This window comes from Ips typographus, linkage group LG1 (assembly GCF_016097725.1).
Source record: "Ips typographus isolate SLU linkage group LG1, UJ_Ityp_2.0, whole genome shotgun sequence".
Taxonomy (NCBI): Eukaryota; Metazoa; Arthropoda; class Insecta; order Coleoptera; family Curculionidae; genus Ips; species Ips typographus.
Window position 1 is genome coordinate 17,754,249 of NC_138422.1, and position 17,894 is coordinate 17,772,142.

The following is a 17,894-nucleotide window of genomic DNA, read 5'->3' on the forward strand; positions in this document are numbered from 1 at the left end:
AAAGTCGTTTTGTTTAGAAGCTTGAAACTAATGCAAACGATTTGAAGTGGCAGAGTTTGGAATGTCTTGTTGAACAGCAGCTTTGAATAACAACGTCGCTTGAGAACAGAAAATTGTTGTTGTAGAATAACCATAAGACTCCGACTCAGGACCGATAATTGACTGGAAGAAACTTGGTGAAAGACCAAAGCGGGAGGACATTTTCGCTAATTTCCCAACATTGAACGGATACTGGGTGTTGTGGGAATCTCTTATACTTGATGGAGATTTGCTTAAATAAAAATGAGAAGGTCCGGATGGAAAAGAAGAGCGACTACAGTGCTTTCAAGAAATCGAGTTAATGAGGTTTTGTAAGAAGTCCATAGTGGAATTGGTGGCGGACACTGCGGCATCAACAAGCCATTTAATATAGTACGGAAAGGTCATTTTTCAAAAAATATATGGATTGTGAAATCATATAAAGACACTGTATCAACCTTTTGAAAATAACTGAAATTCAAAAGTCCCTGAACGAATGTGAACATGTTGAATATTGGCATACACACATATTATAATATCCAACATTAATATTTCTCAATCTTCACTATTTGTATTTCTGCTCAGTAATAAAACGTATCTAACGCCTCCCCGTTATCCCAAAAGTAACCACTAAATCTGCACTTTTATTTGCCTGTGCCGCAGTTATCTAGCAAGTATCGCATATTAGCATAGATAATTCTACCCCTCGGACATAGAATGACGTTGGATCCACGCGGCAAAGTCATAAATAAGATGCCGGCCGCCGACTTTAGCACTACCGGTTAAGGCGGATTCACGTTCACACTTGAGACTTCTCTGTTGTAAAAAGTCGTATAACACTATAACATAGATATGCGTAGAAATTATTAAAGCAACAAATGGAGTTTCTCTTGGTACGCGGAACGTCTGTCGCACAAGTCATGAAATGTGCCAAGTAAAATTTTTTTAAACAATGAACACTGCCCTTCACTTTACATATAAACATAACATTCATTTCAAAAAACAATAAAACAATTTAGGTTTAATTGCGACAGATTTCCGGCCGACGCCGCTAAATTTTATTATTACCACTTGTCAGTCGATTGTCAACTTCAATCAAGAGTAAAAACGTACCGATTTCTACATCAAAAGTTGAAATCGTACATACTTTTACGTCACGTAGAAGTACGCCGTATTACGAACTTCTATGTTGCGCCGTTCCACGCACTACTGAAAACTGCCTCATATAACTACATGCAATTTAACTTTTTACGTGTGCGACTTTTTACGACAATGACTTTGTAAGTACGAACGTGAATCCGCCTTTACAACTGCATTACTGCCCTTTGTGTTGGTCACATGTCGGTTTCAGATATACATAAAGGGGTTTGCTGTGAATTTCACCAGATATGTAGGTCGGTATTGGCAATTAACATTGCCTTGAATAAATAGACTTTGAAAATTTGCAGCATTATTCTTCAGGTTGTTGTTAGTTTTAAATCTTAAACTTAAAATAAATTTTAGTAAGCGTACAATAAAATGCATAAATCTGACAACACTGATGGGCACGTACTTGTTCACCAAACATGTCCCAATGTCGCGTGTAAGACACGTGCAGATTCTTTGTAGCTTTTAGAGGGACTGAATTACAAACGGAAAAACGTTCGCAGTTGGTAATTTAGAAATTTTATCTGCAATGAATTTTGCGTAATTAATAGCCAAGGGTGCAGAGGATTAAAAAGGGTGCGAATTTGGCTTGGGGATTGAGTATGTGTTGGGTTGCGAGTTTTTTGCTGTTGAATTGTTTTCGATGTTTGTAGTTATAAACAAGAATTGCTAAATATTTACTTAAATATTCTTCTTATTGAATGAAGCAGAAATAAACAAGGATACTCGGCGACACGTGTTTCTGCTTGTTGGCTTCATCAGGCATGTAACTCCATATGTATGAAAAGAGACAAAAACCAACTGACATACACATGGTGAAACATATACGGGTGTAACCTGGAAAAGGAAGAACCAACTAAACATGGATATCCCAAACGGCCAGCAGCGACACAATTGTGATTTCCGCAAGAAGATCCACAGAAACACGTGTCGCCAGGTTATCATCCTTGTTCCTTTCTACTTTTTTGCAGAATTATCCAATAAAAACTTTCCTTATATTTATTACATCCGCGTAAACATTTCTTCCATGTTTTACAATTTCTTGGGTAGACTTGTAGTCTTGGGTAGTATTACGAGTTTATAGCCGAAAATATGCTCTACAACTTTTATTTGAAGCGTTTTTTCATTAAGTGAACCGTACAGGCGCAAAAAAATAAAAACTGATTTCCCATGTTAATCTCTTATGTCCAGGGTTCTTCTGGGACTGATTAATAAATAATGGACCAACTGTATTTCTCGGTTGATTCAATGTTGAGGAATATGGAATTGATATTCTTCTGAACCTCTTTAACCGCTTTATGATAATCATTTACTTTTGTGCTCATATTTAAGAAAACGATCTCAAGATAATGATACTCAGGTTACCGAACCGTAACACTTATGAGTCACACCTTAAAGTTGTTCTTAGAGATCATTCACAAAAAAAATTACGAAAGACTAGAAGATGACATATGCAATCCATAATTTGGATTCCGCCAAGGACATGGAACATGAGAGGAGCTTTTTGGGATGGTTCTTGTCCAGCGCTGTCTCGATATAAAGCAAAAGGTGTATGCATGTTACATCGATTTTGATAGAGCCTTTGACAAGGTGAAACATGACAAACTACATCAGCTGCTGGTCAGCAGAAACAGTGAATCCAACGTCGTTAGAATAATTCGTAATCTATACTGAGGCCAAAGAGCTAATGCAATTGTAAAAAACCAACCAACATAAGAAATGGAGATTCCTCGTGTTGCGACAGATAATGTTGTATTCTATCAACGCTTCTATTTAATCTCTATAGCGCTATAGTTAGAAGGAATAATTATAAATGGAGAAGTAAATATTAATTTGAGATATGCTGATGACACCGTCCTGTTAATGAGCAATTTAAAAAACACACAACATCTTTTAGGCAAATTAAATGACCAATGTAATGAATATGGACTAAAAATTAACTTACAAAAAATCATGTTTTGGAATCATCAATATTTGGAATTTTTGGGGCCTGTGGGAGAGATGATTTAGTTAGTCTCTGTATGGATGACGTGGAGAACTGTGGTCGTCATAACTGTCACACCATGCTCAAAAGTTGCAAAATCAGGATTTAAAAACGTTTTCTTGCAGTATTTGATAAAAAACGTGTTTCTGAGCATTATGACAGTTATTTTGACAATTATCACGTGACGTCTAGCTAAATAGTGTTCTACAATCACGTGCTCATTGTCACTTCCCTCAAAACTGTCAAACCATGCTCTAAAGTTGCAAAAATCAGGATTTAGGAACGTTTTTGTACGAGTTGTATAATTTTGAGAGTTTACAGCCCCTGTTTTGAAGGCGGGAAGGACTAGTTCCTCTCTAGTTTCTGGTTGTTAGGACTAACAAACCGGGAAGTAAATACCTGCTGTACTTACAGTTCAGCTGAATACTAACGTCGCTAACGTCAAAACTGTCAAACCATACTCTAAAGTTGCAAAAATCAGGGTTTAGAAACGTTTTCTTGCAGTATTCGATATAAAGAGTGTTTTTGAGATTTATGATTTTTGACAATGGTCACGTGACTGCCTAGCTAAATTATGCTTTAAAACCACGTGATATCTGTCACTAATGTCAAAACAATTATTAATGAAAAATTTCTATTTTTTAAGTACGGTTTTTATAGCAAGAATCAATGATTAAAGTTTTTGACAACTATTAAAAGACACCCTGTATAATAATGTAAAATGAATGAATTTGTTTGTTTTGATCTACCGTTATCTACCGTTTTTTGACTGATTATTCTACCGCCATTAAATATTTAGACTTGGCAACACTGCTGTCAGAAAAACTCATCGTTTTGATTTTGATCACGTTGACTAGGTTGAAGTGAGTAGTCTTTCTAGTCAGTACTTCTTCATTGGTTCTTTTACTTGTTCAACTAATTTTTAACATACATGCAAGTAAAGCCAAATTTCGAAAGCGTTATAGCGTTGAACAGACAGGACAGTTTGCCAACTGCTTCGCTGATATTTTTAAAAAATTTTGGCTGCAGTTGAGTTTTCCCCTGGCGCTTTATTATATTTTGTTTCTTTAATCGATAGGGTGATTTCTGATGTTAGGATTGAAAGCAAGTTTTCTTTTTCAATTGAGAAGCATTCTAGTATTCTGTCGTCATCGCCAAACAGTTCTTTAAGATATGCTTCCCATATATGTTTTTGCCTGTTCGGGTCTAGTTCAATATCATTGTTTTCGTTGACTATTGTTGTTAAATGCTTCAGTTTCCATATATCCATTTTTTACCCAGCACAAAGACGGGCAGCACCTTTTCATGAGCTGCCCGTCTTTGTGCTGTTCTTCTAATTGCTCTCGTTGCATCGTTCGCTTAGCCAGATTTCCTTAGCAGTTCTGTTCGTAGAATAGTACATAAAACAGTCAATTAATCAAAAAGTTAAAGTATTTAAGATGTTGTTCAACTACTCAAAGCAAGTTTGTGAATCTATACAGATATAATAAAGAAAAAATAGTAATCTATACAGCGTGTTACAAATTTCATTCATTAGCATTGCTATCTCAGAAACTATAGTTGATAGAGCTTTAGTTAAATGGAGGCAAAGTTGTGCATTGTATTGATTAATAATTTGGTAAATAAAATGACTTTATCCTGTTGCAGCATCGAGTATTTATAATAAAATAACATGCAGTGCATTTGTACTGTTAATGGCTAGTGCACTGCAAGAAGTAGACAAATGACATCATTCACAATAAACTGAAAATTAAAATTAGAAAATAGGATTCAGGTTAGGATTTCAGAAACACAAGACGTCAGTATGACTATTATCAGTAGATAATAGTAACAATCCTCTAGACTTCGAAAATTTTTTTCAAAAAAGATAATTAAGTACAAGCTGAGCAGACATTCATAAACAAATACAAAAAAGCATTCTTTCAAATTTTCGAAGTTTGAACAGTTAATTGACAACAAAAATACGCATATGTCAAATGTCTGAAATGGTTCTCCTTATTGGTTGCTTATATTAAGGTGGTAAAACTTAATAAATGCTAAAAGCTAGATAGGTTCTGCACTACTATTAAGTTATTAATTCCGCAGTATACAAGTGTGAACAGTACATTAATTTATAATGTATCTAACCTTTAGCAGTACACATACCTTAGCATTGCAATAGCCATAAAGTTTATTAGTTAAGAGAAACTTAATTTAATCTCAACGGATAGCTTGTGAGTTTCATTAAAAGATCACACCGGATTTCAGCCTCGTAACTTCTATTAGAGGCCCATAGAGAACACATCGTAAAAAGTGTAGAGTTGCAGTAAACATTTTTGGTTAAATTGCGCACACGACAGGGTTTTCATTAGGGCCGTTGAGGGGCTAGTTTTTCAATGGCCATAATTGTGAATCCGCGTGTTTCGTCCTTTAGGGAGATGTTTCTGAGAACTCCATGACTGTGGATAATCGTGTTTTCGCCAGCGGTGAATGTTTCAAATAGGAATACTATATTTACTACAGTTTGAAAGGTGTTAGTTTCAGAAAAATGTAATACATTAAAACTCGGTTTTAGACGACTAGATACACTTATTTTGTTAAATTTGCTGAAAAGAATACTGAACAAACCAGATATATATGTTAGTGTTAATTTTAAAAAATTGCATTGGAAATCAACGGTGTAAAAAGAGAACAATTTTGTTTGTTTTGAGCTTGTTGAGAGTATATCTGTCCTACGTACCTAACTAACTTCTTGTATTTTAAACGAGTGCGGTAAAATCTCTCATTATGTTTTATTATCGTCTCATTATTAACTAAAAGTTAGAGTAATAAGATGACTAATTTCTAAGTTGAGTGTAGATAATAGTATATTATTCAACGAGCGTATGTCATTATTTGCTAAAGTGAAATCTGGTAGAATCATCTGAGTGAATGTGATAATACGACGCGACGGTCTCGTTAAGTGACACTTGTCGTATGTCTCATCAAGTAAACAATAACTTGGCCGTCTGATTCCTGGAACTATTGTCAGATTGCCTGTGGGGAGTGCATAATGAATTAGCGATGATTTGATTGGCCAACAGCAGTGATTTCCTGTATGTGAAAAAAAGGATGAAAAATTACCTTGATAAAAGTAACCAACCATAAAGAAATTAAAGAACTATAAATAACAATAAACTGTATAATAACTTGTGCGACCAGCCGCTGGTGTAAGTCGTCTTTTCTATAAACAGCAAAACTGTGCATTTATCAAGTTTGCTCATTCGCAACCAGATTACTAAGTACAAAAACTAGCGAACCAACGCATAGTGCGTGAATCCTTATGGACCTATAAATCAAACCGATCAATGGCTCATTATTGCGGCCCACTGGCCCAGTGACACTCTGTATAGGGTGGCTTATTGATATAAAAGAGCTAGTGGCAGAAAGAAATATTGCCACATTCATTAAGCCACTATGTTTTACATTAACCCTGGTGCCACTGAAAAGAAATTTTGATTGATCATTATAATAAATTTTCAATAAATGTGTGTTACACCTAGTCTAAAATAATATGTCTGAACTAACCAATTTATAAGTTTATTATTAGACGTTTTTCCCGAAAATAGAAATACTGAAGCAATAATTTTAAAAAATCGAATTTTTAAGCAACGAACAAGAATAACCTTTTCAGGCTATACAGGGTGGTCCAGTTTTAAATGTCAATAATCACCATTTGATAGCTCATCAAAAAATAAGTCAACATACATTATGTAATTTTCCTGAAAAATGCGTCTGAAGGAAAATACAGTTTATAAAAGTTCAGTTTAAAAAAACGGTTTCTTGTCATAACTGTCAGACCGCTGGAGCAATTTTAATCAAATTTAGAACAAATACCTATGAAATTAATACTCACTATGTGATGTTAATGACGTTTGTCGAAACTGTCCAGTGGTGTAAATACAGAAAGATGGTTTTATGTTTCTGCTTCATTCTCTACTTTACTTGTTCAACTTGACAAAATAAGTATCTCTTATGAAATTCGGATTTGAAACTTTGTTTACGAGATAATTGAGTAATTACGTTGTTGAGTAATAAATTGTCTTGAAAACGGTGAAAATTGACTTAAAAAGCTTAAAAAATGTCTTTGTAGCCAGTTTTCATAATTTCCAGACAAACTGAAAGACTTTAGTTTTAAAAATTGACTTATTAACCACTAAATTTACTTTGAAACGGTGAAAATTAAATTGAAAGGCTTAAAAATTGTCTTTGTAACCAGTTTTCACAGTTTTCAGACAAATTGAAAGACTTTAGCCTTGACAATTGACTTGGAAAATGTGAAAATTGACTAGAGGCTTAAAAACTGTCTTTGTAGTCAGTCGTTATAGTTTTCAGCTAAGTTGCAAAACTTTAATAGTGAAAAAGTATTGTAACCATGAAAAACTACTTTATCTAGAATTTTTGAATACAAATTCACACATTTCAACCTTCAAAATTGACTTGGACAGCAAAAACTGACTCTGTACCAATGAAAAGTGACATCAAAAGCTTAAAATTTGCATTTGAAGAAAGCTCTCATAATTTGAAAATACATTTCAATATTTTATATATATTTTATATATATAGGATATTGACATTAGATTCATGAAAATGGACTTGAAGACTAACTTTTCAAGTTTTTTTACTTTGCTTTACATTTTCTTAGAACTCTGAGCTATTTTTAGGGCTTTAAAACTGCTTTCAGCTTTGAAAATCGAGGTAGGATTATCTTCACCAAGTTTTTGACATAGCAGACTAGCAAGGAACTATTTTTACATTTTCCATAGACTTAAACGTGCCATTTTACGCTTTGTTAGTCTTAAATTGACTTCTAGACGCTTCACTGTGCTTGAAGACTGAAAATCGAATTTTAAACTATTTTTTACACTAAAAGTTAAGTTTCAGACTCTTTATTGATGAAATTAAACACTAATTATTAGAATTAAATTAGTTCGAAAATTCGGACTGTTTAATTGAATAAAAAAAAGTTTGAATTGAATGATCAGTTTTACACTACCTATAGTCTAAAAAATTTAACGTCAGTAAGCATTAGTCCAACAATCCGGTTTTTTGACTATTTTCAGTGTCAAAAATTAACTCGTTAACCTCACAGATGACCAGATTTGAATCTTTTTGAACCATTTTAAATACAATAACCCAAGTAAACATTTTTGTCAATTTTGAATAATATCCAATGAGCGTAGAAAATAAAGACCTTCCCCCTATATCGACGCGTCTAAACAATTTTGAAGAATGTCATTCACATCACATATACTAGTACGAGTACATAACGAGTACTCATTTCATAATTACTTGTTCCAAATTTGATCAACATTGGTCCAACGGTCTGACAGTTGTAACAAGAAAACGATTTTTTAAACTGAACTTTGGAGGTCTGTGTCTTCCTTAGGAAAATGACATAATGCATGTCAACTTATTTTTTGATGGGCTATCAAATGGTGAATTATTGACATTTAAAACTGGACCACCCTGTATGTTTCTGAGTAATTTTAAGATTAAATAATTTGCTTCAAAATGATGACCCATCATTCTTTAATTAAAACTTCAGCAATCACTTTGCTTTAAAAATTAAGTTTTTTGTTTTGTTGTGTTGTGAATTCAACACCCCACAGAGGTTTAATTTGTTTTATATTGTATGATCTTATGAAAGGTATTCTTTATCCATATTTTATCCCAGATCTACAAGGTACTAGTTAGAGTTTAGATATTTGATCTATTAGTGAAATAAACATTTCACCTACAATGCTATTTCAGACTAAGTTGAGTAAGTGTTCCTTGTATGTATGCGAGATTTGCTTTCTGAAGTCTGCAATTTAATTTCATCATGATAGTAGTTAGAATGGGGTACTCTATGGGAGAACGTACTAAATACATCCTTAAAGAATCTAGGACATTTAGCTTCCTGTTTTCTGATAGATTAATAATTATTTAGAGATTTATAAAGTTTGATGTTTGATAACTGGCAGTTTAACATAAAAAAATCCAAAGCCGGAACTATTGTTCTGCTTTGTCTGTATGAGACTATAATTTACGAGTGTAGCTCCATTCTTATAGTCTATTTTTTAGAATCCTTCATTTTAACAAAGCGCTTGTCCAAATAATTTTTAGCTAAACAAAAACCGCATTTTTCAATAATTTTTTTGATTTTAACCGCGTTTCTGTCAAAAGTTGGAGACAATGTTTTAAAGCATGCTACACAAACAAGTCGAATAAGTAGAAATCCGTGTTAAAACATGGACTGAAACGTGAAATTTTGTTTTGGCCCGTCCCGTGCCGCTGAAATTTAAAATTCCTCACTAATGGAATTGTCATTTTTGGAGGGTATATTACGCTTTGTCTCTTCTGTATTGTCATTTGGCTAAGTAACGGCTGATGTCTTTAGGGTGCTTTTGTAAATGCACTACTGAGATAACTAAAAGAAATAAAAATTGTTTTGCATTTTATCACTTCTTTTGCGCGCTTTAGTTGAAATGCCAAATTTTTATTTTCTTGATTTATCTTACGAGATGAAGAAGATGACTATTGAGATATTGTTCTGAAATGTTAAGTCAAGCGTAATTTAGAATAGGCAACTGTAATGCAGAAATTGTAAAATGTAATTCAGTTTACCAAACTGTAATTTTGGTAAAAGGGGGATGCCAGGGTATTCTAATATATTATCCAATAAAATCTTATACAGAGATAAAATTCGGCTTAATCAAATACCCAGTTAGTTAGCACCAACAATTGAAACCTGTGCTTTCTAATACGTTAATTTTAATGGAATAAACGTTCACTTTCATACAGGTATTTGATAGGTGCACTCTCAAATAATATAAGTAAATACTATCTCAGGAAAGACAAAGTTTTATACCTATTGTCAAAGTTAAGTCATATAGTTCTCTACGTACTTTATAAATTAAATTTAAAGACTATTGTGCCATTTGCCGGGTTCCAATGGTCCGAAAATCGGTAGTTCAAATACTTGTAGTTCGTGCTGTATTAACAGGGAGTGAAATTTTTGTAAGGAAAGTACAAACAACATAGTAATCAAGATAAGAGACAAATCGTAGAGTGCGCAAATAACGGTGAAGACTGGGTGGTCTAGGCAGATACTTTGGGGATTGAATATAAAATCGCTTCTCATTGGGTGAGATTGTTCAGAGGAGAAGCATTCAAAAAAGGTGGGGTAAAACCCAAACTTCTACAGGAAGAGCAAATTCTGCTTATCATATCATATAGGTTAAAGACGAATGTAAATTCACTCAAGGGAGAAAAACTGACAGACAAAATTATCGAGGTATCAGCCTGATTAGTGCGGTTGTGAAGCTATTTACTAACATTTTTACAGAAAAAGTAACGTCAACTGGAATCTGTAAAGAACAGCAAGGGTTCAGAAATAACAGGTCTGCTATAGACGCCATATTTATAATAGGCCAAATAACTGAAAAGGTAGACAGCTTAAGCCCAACCTTATTTAACATCATAGTGGATGATATATGAATGGGAGATAAATAAATTAAAATATTATGCTATGCTGACGATGCAGTGATCATCTCGGAAGACGAAGATAACTTACAGACTCTCGTGTATAAATTCCAACAAATAGCGAAAACGTTTAAAATGTAAATCTCCATAAAAAAAAACAAAATCACTACGCAGAGAACTGAGAAGATGTATACTAGCGATTCACGATCAGAGTGTAGAACAAGTGGTGTCTCTCAAATATCTAGGGGCAAACATAACAGGTAATAGGAACCTAAAGAATGAAGTGCAAGCCCAAACAACAAAGGATCATTAATATCAAGATCTCTCTTTCTGGTCCATTTCCCTTAGAAGGGATTAGTGAGTATGATGCTCCTGTAGCAGTATTTTTGGTGTTTTGCCACTCCGTTCTATTCTGGGCCATGTTTACAGCTTGATGAAGGCCTTGGCCGATTAGATCTTTCATGTGGTCCATCCATCTCTTGGGTGACCTTCCACGCGGATGCTTTCCCTCTACTTTTCCTTCGATTTTATTAGTAGTTGCAGTGAATCTGTTCTTCTTGCAAAGTGGCCGATGTATGTTAGAAAGCTTCGGTTAATTTTTTTTGCCAGATTTAATTCATAATCATCAATCATCAATAATCAAAGTCAATTAATTCTTGTATTTAATTCTTCAAGAACAGACTCATTTGTACGGTGGGCCGTCCAGGGTATCCGCAGCAGCCGTCTATATGCCCACTTTTCGTACCGACAGAAATGCGAACACTAAGATAAAAACAGGACTTACGCTATTTGACCGGAAGAGAAATAAATAAATAAGGGAAATATGTGAGATCCAAGATTTAGTGAGATGAGCAAAAAACCGAAGAAGAGAATGTCAGATGATCGGCTGGCAAAGATTATGAAAGAGAAAAAACCAAATACATCTCAACCTACTGGACGACCACCTATAAGATGATATGAAAGCTGGTCTTCAGCAACCCAACTGCTCCTGGTTAACCATTGATAAAAACACAGGAATGAGTCCTAATTTAAGAAGAAGTAATATCACTTCAAGGAAACTTTAAGAAAAAGTATAGCCAATTAGTTGGAAGGGAAGTCCTTTACAGCAAAATAAGTTCATTACGAGCCATAAACAATGAACTCTCTCAATGAAGGCAACAAATTGTTTGGATGGATGACGCAAACTTATATTGTCGACTAACTAGGAGCAGAAGATTAACTGGTTCCAAAGCAATTAAAAAATTACCAGCGGCTCCAATGTTTACTTATTTGGTGCTATTTCAACTGCTGGTGCAGTAATGAGGGAGAAAAGAACGGGTTCGTTTACCAGAGAGTTGGCGAATGAATCGATGCAGTCTCTGTTTCGAAGATGGGAAATCATGCAGGATCTTGTAGTAGTATGTGATAATGCATCCTGTCATTCAATTGTAGAAGGTGTGTTTCAGACACAGAAGAGAGACAGGAAGAGATGCTAATCTGTAACATAAAAACGTTTGTAAAAACATACTTAAGAATTCCCGATGTTATTGCTAGAGTAGATGAGCGAGGGCTTCTTTACCTGGAACGAGCAATCAATTCGGTCAATAAATCAGTTGTAGGAAGTGATTGTGGTAGAGCAGCTCAACCTTCTACATTTTTTCATGAGGCTGTTATAAATATGGCTGATGTTGTTATTGGAACTTTAATTGTGTTATTATGAAAGTGCCTTAGGCCCGGTTGTACAACAACGGTTTAGGGCGTCCTCAATTTGAACCTCACATTTTTTAAGTTGTGCAGAGCAAGTTTAAAGTTAAACTGGAGTTTATATGCGTTATATCTCTAGTTCAACTGAGCTGTAAAGATTCGCGGCTTAAGGCAGGTTTAAATAGAGTTTTGCTTGGGCTTAAGAGGTCAGATAAAAAAAAATACTGGTGGTTTTATGTGGATTTCTCTTTTTGATTTATAATAATTTAAGTAATATAAAATATATTTTACTTTGAAATTGATGACCCAGCAATTTTAACAGATAACAAAGACTTCGTTGAAGCCACTGTCTTGTTGAGGAGATTCTATGAAATAAGTGCCGGAATTTACTTCAGTATTCATTTTTCAAACACAAAAAAAATAGACCATAAGATATTATGAATTATTTAATCTATAAATTATGCGAAAATCATTATGTAATGATTGAAATAAATATCAAAATTGTCAAATTACTAGGCGATGTACAGGGTGTCCCAATAAGCCGTGCACGCGGCTGTTCCTCGGAAACTATAGCTACATAGGATGGCTACAAGACATTTTTTTTATTAGTAAATGTGGCCAAGAGAAAATGCTGGAAATAATTTTCAGCATTCTAAATTCACCGCTAGGAGCGTTTCGGTACCAGTAAAATTTAAAATGTTTAAAAACTCTGAAAATTTAAATTGAAACGCATAATCATAATCTGAAAAAAGTAATTCCCTATTCTCTAGGAAGAATTTTTCTATTTAACTTGTTTCTCTAACTCTTCAAATAAAGTGGTGGGGGTAGTCCAAAATTTGCTTTGAAAGAAATGAAATATCTCGAAAACGGCTAATCGTAGAGACTTTGTTTTTGCGGCATTTTAAAGAGCATTTTCTAGCCTTTAAAGTGCCCCAAAACAATGTTGCAGTTAGTTTGTGGTCATTCCTCAACAGAAACCGTTCTTTTCGTGTTGACCGAAAACATCCAAGTATCACTCAAGCACAAAGAAATGGCAATATGCGCCTTCTTAGACATAGAGGGAGCATTTGACAACACCTCTCACGAGGCAATCAAAAGGGTCCTGACAAACAAGAGAATAGACAGAACCACATCCAGGTGGATGTGCCAAATGCTAGCTACAAGAACCGCTGAAACCAACGTGGGCGGGAACAACTTTCAGATCAGCACAAGTCGAGGATGTCCACAAGGAGGGGTTCTATCACCCTTAATGTGGAGTATGGTAGTAGACAAACTTCTCGGAATTCTTACCGAGAACGGAGTAACTTGTCTTTGCTATGCTGACGACATAGTCATTATTGTCAATTCCAAAGAAGGCAAATTCCAAGGGAGCTAGAGACCACCAGAAGACAATGTTTATCAGTGGGATTGAAAATCAATTCAAAAACCACAGTGGTACCTTTCACCAGGAGAACAAGACTTTAGCACTTGAGAAATATCCGCCTCAACGACGAAAACTTAGAATGGCGCCAAGAGGTGAAGTATCTAGGACTTACCCTAGACTCAAAACTTATCTGGAACCGGCACGTAGAAAAGATTGCCAGCAAGGCAAGGTCATCACTGACGGTATGCAGCAACATTGCGGGAAAGACGTGGGGTTGTAACCCATCAATACTGCGATGGTGAGCATTACCATGATAGTGACCTATGATCACATACGGCGCATTAGTGTGGCACAGAAAAACCGAACTTGCCACAACAAGGAAAACATTAGAGAAGGCATGCCTTTGCATAAAGGAAGCAATGAGATCGACCCCCAGGGCAGTACTAGAGGTAATTCTCGACCTCACACCGCTCCACATCATGGTGAGAAGAACTGCTTGGGGAGCACATCTCAGGTTGGATAAGGCCGGATTTAAAAGGAGAGCACACAGTGCAAGGGATTCACTGCCCACTGGCAGTGCACACCTCGCCGATCTCCCAACCGACGAAATCATCAGGAAGTTTAGTTTCGAAAAATAATTTCTAACTGAACTGAGTACTAAAAGAGATTGGAGCAGAGAATCCATTCAAACATTGGGAAAAAATACCATGATATAGTATACGGACGGATCTAAAACTCCCGAGGGGACTGGAGCAGGAGTCTACGGGCCTCGTACCAAATACTCCGCACCCATGGGTCAGTTTCCTAGTATTTTTCAAGCGGAAATTCATGCCATAGAAAGGTGTATTCAGTTTAACCTCGACAGGAAATACCGGAACATGCGATCCTTTCCGATAGCCAAGCAGCCATCAAAGCGTTGAGCTCATCTAACATCAACTCGATCATGGTTCTGGAGTGCCTAGGAAAGTTCAATGATCTAGGAAGGAATAACAAGGTAACCCTCCTCTGGGTTCCGGGGCACGGCGGAGTAGAGGGTAACGAACAAGCAGATACTCTGGCACGAAAAGGAGCATCAGCGCCACTGATCGGACCAGAACCATTCTGCGGCCTTGGAAAAGCATATGTCCAGGAAGTACTTAATAAAGCTGAAGAATAACTGAGAGCAACGCACTGGCAAAGACTTCCAGGACTGAGGCAGGCCTCGGCAATTTTAACCGAGCAAGATCGAAGACACTGGTTAACCTCAGCAAAATTAGTCTCAAGGCATTAACGGGGTTTCTAACGGATCATTGTCGACTCAGAGAACAATTTTCGCACTACTGAAAAATGTTGTAAAAGTAGTAATTCTGTAAATCGTTGAATTGGTTTTTATGAGTACTCTTAAAATCTGAATCAATATACAGGGTGTTAGGTTTGAATTAAGAAAGTTGATATACTTTGTGACTGACCCTGTATACTTCCAAACCTCATTTCACTCCCATGTCATGCGCTTTTATTTAATATAACAATATAAAAACATTGAGGAAAATAAAATTAGTAAGTAGTTTTCGAGATATTTCCAATATTCCAGACTTTTTGAACACCCTGTATATCTCTATAAGTACTCGACATTTTTTAAGGTTTGAACCGGAATTGCAAATTGGGCAATTTTTCCCCAATTTAACGTTTTCTTATAGCTTTTCAAATTACCGAGAACCCGTGGTGGGGTTTGATAAACGGACACCTTTTATAGCCTAATAAGTTATTCTTGCTTGCTAACTAAGTGTCCTAGCTGCAACTGAACGTCAAAAATTTGCTGAAAAAAAAGTATTTGGAATTCAACAAAAGCCCATTTAAAAAAGTATTAAACCAACCTTCAGATGTGTCTCTTATTGTCGGACCAGAAATAGATCACCCCGACTAGGATTGAAAAAAGACGGTAATTATCCCACCATTTTTCACCCTACTAATAGATGACTTGTTTCGTGGTGGATTAGGCTTGGTAATTAATTGACATCATTTGCAGAATCGTATTTTTAGTTCCTGTGCGGACTGACGTTGATGAGCCTTGAGGATATGTCTGTCTCCACTTGCGGCTTAATTTATGTGAAAATCATTTACACACATTGAAAAGTGATTTTAAAGTGGCCTAGGTCAGCTTTTCGGCTATTTTTAGTTGATCGTAATTTACTCCTCTGGCTGTAAATTACAAAGCACAATTTTCTTCTAATTTTGCTGACTAAACCGTATTCGCCAAATTGCCCATAATTTGTAAGAAGATGAAAATAGTTCTGCATTAACCAGTTCCAATTTATTTCCTTACATTTCACAATGTCTTAAAATACGACCATAAAAGAGACCGCCTTAAGTGCATCATTTTGTCTAAGTTGTAACACGAAGCAGCCCCATATACAAGAGCCAAGTAACGTTAAATAGATAATAAAACATCGGATTTGTGCCAAGAATGCTTTTATGTAAATTTTTTTGCACATTTTCGTCGCTAGAGCGAGCTCAAAAATCATCAATTCTAATTATTATTTACTTTTTAAAGTTGCTGGAATACGTAAGATGCCAAAAATTCAATCAAGCAAACAAAATAATGTTTCTATTAATATGTATTATGTTTTATAACATTTTATTACCAAACTCGATATGTTGGCAATACATAATTGTTCTTGATCTTGATGAAGTTATCCAGGCTTATAAGCCGTGGTCCAATAGAATTTTTTCCTGACGTTTCGTTTACGAAAGAAGAAGAAGAAATTCTATGTTACCACGCCTTATAAGCCGAGATGACTTTTATATTTCAGTTTTGACCGGTCGTGAAAGCTTTCATAGCCTATTAATTCAACGTTCAATTTCGGAAACAGGGTGGCGCAAAATACTCTGTCTAATTGTTAATACATAACTTAACAATGTAATAATATAACTTAACGAAGAAGTATTCATGACAGACTATGTAAAAATACTTAAAAGTGTTGGGAAAGAACACACAGCCTTCTCCACAAAAAATTTATTCAAGCCCCCCAAAAATGTTAGAGGGGCCGCTCGACATATGTTTCGGGCACATAAGTACCCATCTTCAGGAGCCCATATGACAAGGTGAAACGCCGGCTGTCTTTCTTCAAAGGGGAGACAGCAAGACCCAAGTTTAAAAAATTAGTATGCCGTAAGGCCAAACATTTCTGTTGTGCTTAAAAAATCCTATTATGGAGAAAAAAAAACTAAAACTAAAGTAAAACTAAATAATAATATATATAATGTGAATTATTTAGTTTTACTTTAGTTTTAGTTTTTTTCTCCATAATAGGATTTTTTAAGCACAACAGAAATGTTTGGCCTTACGGCATACTAATTTTTTAAACTTGGGTCTTGCTGTCTCCCCTTTGAAGAAAGACAGCCGGCGTTTCACCTTGTCATATGGGCTCCTGAAGATGGGTACTTATGTGCCCGAAACATATGTCGAGCGGCCCCTCTAACATTTTTGGGGGGCTTGAATAAATTTTTTGTGGAGAAGGCTGTGTGTTCTTTCCCATCACTTTTACACTTACACCTCCACTTTGAGAAAAAATGGACTACTACTTCACATTAAAAATACTTAATTTTCTGCTGTTTTAGAAATAGTTTCTTGATGTCTCGGGACCATATTTCTAGTTTTTTGATTAATGAATAAGGAATAGGAGTTATAAAATGGTGGTCAGAATTTTAAGCCATGCTGTTCGTTCTTCTTCTTCTTATTCATATTTAAAATCTCGCGATCTGTTAGTTTTGCAGATTCCTCTGGATCAGTTCCTGGGGGATGGACTGCCAGCTGTCGTTCCATCTCTTAGGTGGTCTTCCGGGTGTTCTTTTCCCTATTGGTTTCCCTTCAAGTGCGATGCGTGGCAGTCTTGCCTCTTCCATTCTTCTCACGTGAGCGTACCAACATCCTTTTCTTTGTCTCCCTCATCTTACGATGTCTTGCACTCCACATTGTTCTCTAATGTCAATGTTCCTAATTCGGTCTATTCTTGTTTTTCCCATTATAGTCCGGAGCGTTTTTATTTCGGCTACTCGAAGCATTCTTTTCGTTTTGTTGGTTTCTTCTCTGGTTTCTATTCCGTATGTCATGATTGGCCTGATATAAGTCTTATAGATCCTGACCTTGCTATCCTTTCGCATGTCTTCGTTCGCCCATATTCTCTGCCTTAAGCAGCCGGACATGGCATTCGCTTTGTTGATCTGGCTTCTTAGGTC